Below are 6,561 nucleotides of genomic sequence, written 5' to 3'. Positions count from 1 at the left end.
GCAAGACTCATGGACAGACCAGATCCCCTGGCTCTGTACAAAGTCACCGTGAACCCTTTTTTCCTCTTGGGGTGCACAAGTGCTCATGCTGAGAGCACCTGAAATGCCAAAGATTTCTATGCCATCCAAGAAGGCTCCCAGGGTGTGATGGAGGCATCTGAAAACTAAAGAAATAGAGAAACAGACCCCTCCACTGCAGCCCATTTTCTGGAGAAAATCACTGTTTACATGTTCACAGCCTTTCCACAAGACAGGTGGGTGTAATCTGCTGCAGGATGTGCACCTCAGAGCTAGTCACTTCCCAGTGCCACTACAGTGCCTGGAGAAAGAGGGAAGATGGTAAACTGACATGAGGACAGTGTCCATCTCATTGGGACAGAGGTGTGTGGAAAGGGTCGGGTCAGCCCCTGCCTTCACTGCACTGCTTCTCTCCCTTGGCAGAGTGGGAGCTGCTGTGATTGATCCAGAAAGAGACACTTCTGTTGAGGAGGGCAAGGTTGGGAGGGATGAATCCCTCAGAAGGATCTTCTCTTTCAGAGTCAGCTGCCATGAGTGCTGTATTTGTCTCTCACAAGGATAAAAAGAGACTATTGCCACTGAGTCACTGGACATAATGCCCTTCACTCAGCTCATGGTGCCCATCCCCAGGGATGACCACCAAATGCACAGGGCAGTCTGACATCTCCATTTGCACCCCCCAGCAGAGCAGGGCTGACTCCTGTGGAGCCCATGGGCAGAGGCCCCTATGCTGCACAGCACCCTCAGCACAAACGAGAGATCAGGAAAGGGAGCTGAATGAAGGCAAAGGAGAAGGGCAATGTGTGGGGTCCTCTGAGGAGTGGAACGTGTTTTGCTCAGAGAAGCCTGTTCTAACTTGTCAATGCCTTTTCCTCCTTGGACAGTGCCCTGAACCAAGGCAGAGCAAATGTCCAACAGCAGCTCCTTCAATGAGTTCCTCCTCCTGGCATTTGCAGACACACGGGAGCTGCAGATCTTGCACTTCTCGCTCTTCCTGGGCATCTACCTGGCTGCCCTCATGGGCAATGGCCTCATCATCACAGCTGTAGCCTGCGACCACCGCCTCCACACCCCCATGTACTTCTTCCTCCTCAACCTCTCCCTCCTCGACCTTGGCTCCATCTCCGTCATTGTCCCCAAATCCATGGCCAATTCCCTGTGGGACACCAGGGCCATTTCCTACTCAGGATGTGCTGCCCAGGTCTTCCTGGTTATCTTCTTGTTTACAGGGGAGTTTTCTCTCCTCTCTGTCATGTCCTATGACTGCTACATTGCCATCTGCAAGCCCCTGCACTACGAGACTCTCATGGGCACAAGAGCTTATGTCAAAATGATAGCATCTGCCTGGGTCAGTGGTTTTCTCAATGTGGTGCTACACACTGGAAACATATTTTCAATACTACTCTGCAAAGGCAACACAGTGGACCGGTTCTTCTGTGAAATTCTGCAGATCCTCAAGCTCTCCTGCTCAGACTCCTATCTCAGGGAAGTTGGGGTTATTGTGGTTACTGCCTGTTTATTCTTTGGGTGTTTCATTTTCATTATGCCGTCCTATGTGCAGATCTTCAGTGCTGTGCTGAGGATCCCTTCTGAGCAGGGCCGGCACAAAGCCTTTTCCATGTGCCTCCCTCACCTGGCTGTGGTCTCCCTGTACATCAGCACTGGCCTGTTTGCCTACCTGAAGCCCCTCTTCCCTCTCCTCCCCAGCTCTGGATCTGGTGGTGGCTGTCCTCTGTGTCCTTGTGCCGCTGGGGCCAGTTCCAGCTTGGGGGCTGATGGGATGGCTGACACACACACCCCTGTCCCCCAGAGAGCTTCTGTGCCCGCAGAGGGTCTGGGGCAGCTGGGTGAGTGCCCAGAGCTCTGCAGCCCCCTGCGGTGGGCACTGCTGGGGGCCACTGCCATCCTGGGCTGCTCTGCTGGGTGAGCCAGGGAGAGGGCAGGGGAGGTGGGGAGAGTTGGGGAGGGTCTGTGCTGGAATGGAAAGGGCCCAGGAGAGGAAAACACCAATGTCATCTCAGCTGTGTGAACGGGCAGGGTGAGGACACACACCAGGGCTTTGTGGTGCAGAGCCAGTCCTCGTGGAGGGGAAACAAGACATGCCAGGTGCAGAAGAGAGGAGGCCTCTCTGTGCCCTTGCTTGCAGGGACCGACCACAGAGGTGCCCCCCAGGCATTGGTCACAGACCAGCCTCTCACATCGACCGTTTCCGGCCCTGGCCACGCACCCCAGGTTTCTGCAGTTTGCTGCATGTCCAGCTCCTTCCTGCTGGGCTCAGTGCCTGCATTGAGGGGAACAGCCAGTGCTGCCTGGCCTCCTTCCTGGTCCAGACCCCGGCAGAACCCAGGGGATGGCTGTGTGCTAACCCCCATGTGGGACACAGCTAGGGAAGGGCTGGGGCCAGGCGCTGGGGGAGGCTGGGAAAGCAGGAGGGCTGTGGGTGTATGGGGCATCGAGGGATGTCATGAGGACCATGCCAGGGGGTCATTTCCCCATCCCTGAACGCACCCTGCCCTGTGTGATGCCAGCACAGTGGGGCTGTGGGGATGTGTGCGGGTGCAGGGACAGGGCACAGATGGAAGCCACGATGCTCCTCACCACTCCTGGTGAGGCCAGGGCCCCTCACTGAAGTCCCCACTGTTCCCTGCCCCTGCCCTGATGACCTGCCACCACCCCCTGTGCTGCCCCATCTCCCATACCCTCTCCCCACACCGCGGGGACCAGCGATGCAGCAGGACCTGGCACAGCCCCGCAGCCACTGCCTGGCCCCCAGCCTCCCCAGCTCCTCCTCAAACATGACATCCATCTTCAAAAAGGACAAGAAAGAGGATCTGGGGAAGGACCTGGGGGTCATGGTGGATATCAAGCTGACAAGAAGTCAGCAAGGTGCTCTTGTAGCAAAGATGGCCACTGTTACCCTGGCTTGTATTAGCAAGAGTGCAGGCAGCAGGGCAACTGCAGTGAGACACTGGAAATATCCTGGCAGCCTTGACCGAAAAGGAGCAAAATAAAGAAAAAGCAGAACTGGCAGACTACCCACGTTGGAGAGAGCAGTATGATCAACCCAGGTACTGCAGACATTTTAAAACAACCAACCCCCCCAAAAATGGCATTTCTGCCAGTCGCCAAGTGGCTGGAACCAGATGTGCCCAGACTTTCTCACAAGGGAGAGCTCCAGGGGGACTTCTGATTTACTCTACCTCTAATAGCATGGCCAAGAATATGATTATGCAGGGGTAGAACATGTTTTTGCTAGTCCAACTTTTTAATTAAAGCATTAGGGCTCATGCTCAAGCACACCAATGTGGGGGGCATTGGCTGTTCGTTGACTTCCATGGCTGCAGGATGCAGCCTGAGTTTGGTCTGAAAGAGAAAAGATTAGAACTCAATGTCCTGAGAGTGGCTATAAACTGATGCTTTCCCTGCCCTTCAGTGATACTTCCTCTGGTCACACCTCAGTCTACCCTGAACTCTATTTTTCTCCTTGCATAATAGATCAGGACTATGGAGAAAGAGCTGAGTCCAGGGCAAGGCCACGCTGATAATCTGGACAGCCTGGGGAGGAGGAAGGAAATGTGTGCACGAGACCTCACAGCAAAAACCTGGATAAACCAAGTGACAGTGACCCTCCTGAGATGCCAAGGATCCCAAGCCCCAAGCAATGGGGCTTCATACGGCCTCCTCTGCTCATGCCATGGGCTCATGACACATCTCACAGAGTAGGATAAATGTGTGTGGGAGAGGTGGAGAAAGAAAGCAGAAAGGAATCAAAACAGGGAGAATTCAGGCCTGGAGTTCCACCAGTAAAAATCTCCAAAAACGGGTGGATTTACCCCCTCTCTGGCAAGGCTGTTTCTTCCACGACCAGCAGTACCTGGGGGAAGGAGGGTCTTTTCCTGACAGTCCTCATGGGATGGAGGGCAGCAGGATTTTAGAGACCCCTTCCAGGCAAGGGGGAGTTGCTGGGCACTCAGGCAAAGATTTCAGTCTGGGACCTTCAAGTCCTGGGTGGCTGAAGACTACAGGATGCCTCCAATGTGTGGCTCACAAAGGACCTGAGTCACATCACAGCCGCCACTGGAACACCCTCAAAAGCAGATCCCATAACATCTGGCCTCAACGAGACCTGCAGTATTTCTCTGCTTTTCTCCCTGCATCTAAAACTTTCTTTTTAGCTCCTCAGCACCGGCGAGCGCACCTAGGTGTAAGAGCACCCTACACCCAGACTTTCATCGTGCTGAGCTAAAACAAGTCCCCAAGGTACTCGCTGCAGCTGTCTGGATGGGCACAGGTGGGACCTGGCCCTTCCTGTTCCTCCAAAGCATGTTGCTTGAGGAAGTGCTGGAAGAAGAGGCCTGGTGGGATCCTCCTGGCACTGCACTGCCTGGGGCTGTGGTAACGCCCTGCAGTTCCTAGGCCAGGTGCTTGTGGACAAGCAGGCAGCAGGGCTTATTGGAGTCCATCAGGAGCATGCCCTGCAGTTGGGCAGGGAGACCTCAGGCTCTTGTCACCCTGTAGGAGAGCAGCTGGTCACTCAGAGGACTGGGTGGAGGAGGGACAGGTCCCATGGCTCGTGAGGTGAAGGTGCTGATGGGTGCCTGGGACCAGGGCACTGCTACCTCCCAGGCCCTCTGCCAGCTCCTGGGAAGCCACTGCAGAAGCAAGCCAGTCCCAGAGAACGACCTTCCCCACATTCCTGGGAGCCAGTGACAGGGTCACTTCTGTGTGAGAACATGACCAGGAGCAGGGCCATGGCTGGGGTTTGTGCTTGTCAGGTCACTTCTGCCTGAGTACCTGATAGGCCAGCAGCAGGCATATGAGTGGGGTAGGTACTTTTGAGATCCCTTCTGCCTGAGTGCTGATAGGCCAGCAGCAGGCACATGGCTTCGATTCTGGCTGTGAGGTCACTTATTCCTCTGGAGCTGACAGGCCAACAGGAGGCTCTCGGCTCATGTAGGTTCTTGTGATGCCACCACAGTCTCTGGTGGTGATAGGCCAGGAACAGGCACATGGCTGGTATGTTTACCGTGAGGTCACTGCTGCCTGGGCACCTGATAGGCCAAAAGTGGGGACAAGGCTCTGATGCTGATGGTGAGGTCACTTTCTTCTCCATAAGTTATGTGTCATCAGCAGGCTCTCAGTTGCTGTAGGTTCAGGTAAAGTCACCTCTGTCTCTGCTGCTGACAGGCCAGAAGCGCGTTTATGGCTTCAGTGTGGATTGTGAGGTCCCTTCTGCCTGAGTCCCAGATAGGCCAGCAGCAGTTTCTATTTTTATGTCATTGCATGAAGTGTCTGCACTGAATTAAAACAGCTGTTTGTAACATTGGGATCTTCATCTGTCTCAGCTTCCTAGTGAGTGGGGCTCTAGTTGTAGTAGGCATCTAGTGTCCTTTCAGCTGGCCAAGGAAATATCCCACTTGGCCTCCACCTGATGCTCCAGAAGGATGTGGGTCTCACAGTCGCTCCATCAGAGCAAGCAGACACTGGCACATGCCTGGGACCACCTCTGTCCCTTCAACTGTCACCAGGTGTTTGTGTGTGAGCAGCTGACTGCCACCCTCCATCTCCAGGGATTACAATGGCAGCTTAGACAAGGAGCTCCCATGCAGACACCTATGTTGTGCTCACTTCACTTTTGGCAAGGGGAATCCCACCTGTTGTGTGTTTGTGGAGTTCATGGAAGGGATCTGCATCCCACTGCATCCCAGGGCCTTCTAGAACAGGCACAAGATGCCCAAATTGACGCATCTGAATCAACACCTGAACCATGGGAAAATGATCTTCCTTCTTGTCCTCTTCTAGGTGTCCTGCCTAGTTAAGACATGGGAATATGGCTTTCCAGGGTGGGACATTTCCACCTCTCGTAGATAACCATCCTCTGATGAAACAAGTGACAGTGCTGTAACTGGTCTCTGCATTGTTTAGAGAGGGACCAAAGGTGATTATTTTGGTTTACCTCAGTGAATGTCTCCCAGGAGGAGGCAGCACAAGGGACAGAGAAAGTCAGGACTTCAGCTGGGCCAGCATTGTTGAGCGGGGCCAGGCTCCTGGGATGGTAGGAGCTCAAGGCAACCTGACAGCACTGCCCAGAGACAGCTGTGTGTAGGAGCAGCTCCTCTGCAAAGAGCAGCAGGGCTCTGGGCACTGCCTGCTGCTGCTGACATGAGATGAGACACGACAGGGAGGAGTGAAAGGCAGTGTGGAGTGGGAGGATGTCTGACAGTTCATTGTGGAAGAAATCTTCACAGCCCTGAACACGGTAAGTCTCTGGCTGTGGGGCAATGCTACTGAGGTTCCTGGAGGGCTCTTCGCAACCTGTTCCATACCATCACTCATAAGTCTTCTACGGATCGCTCTCCCAGCTTCTCCAGTGTGGAGGAGGAGGAGATGCTTCAGAGCAGGGATTCCCTGCCACACGGTCACAGGGACAGGGCATGCTGCTACCTTCTCCCAAGGACAGCTGCAGGGCTGTGAAGCTGGGACGTGCACACAGGTCTGCCCAGGGCTGTGATTCAGAGCTGTGTCCTTGCAGCACAGAGGAAG

This window comes from Apteryx mantelli, unplaced genomic scaffold (assembly GCF_036417845.1).
Source record: "Apteryx mantelli isolate bAptMan1 unplaced genomic scaffold, bAptMan1.hap1 HAP1_SCAFFOLD_20, whole genome shotgun sequence".
Taxonomy (NCBI): Eukaryota; Metazoa; Chordata; class Aves; order Apterygiformes; family Apterygidae; genus Apteryx; species Apteryx mantelli.
The sequence above is the reverse complement of the archived record's forward strand: the minus strand, read 5'-3'. Positions refer to the sequence as shown.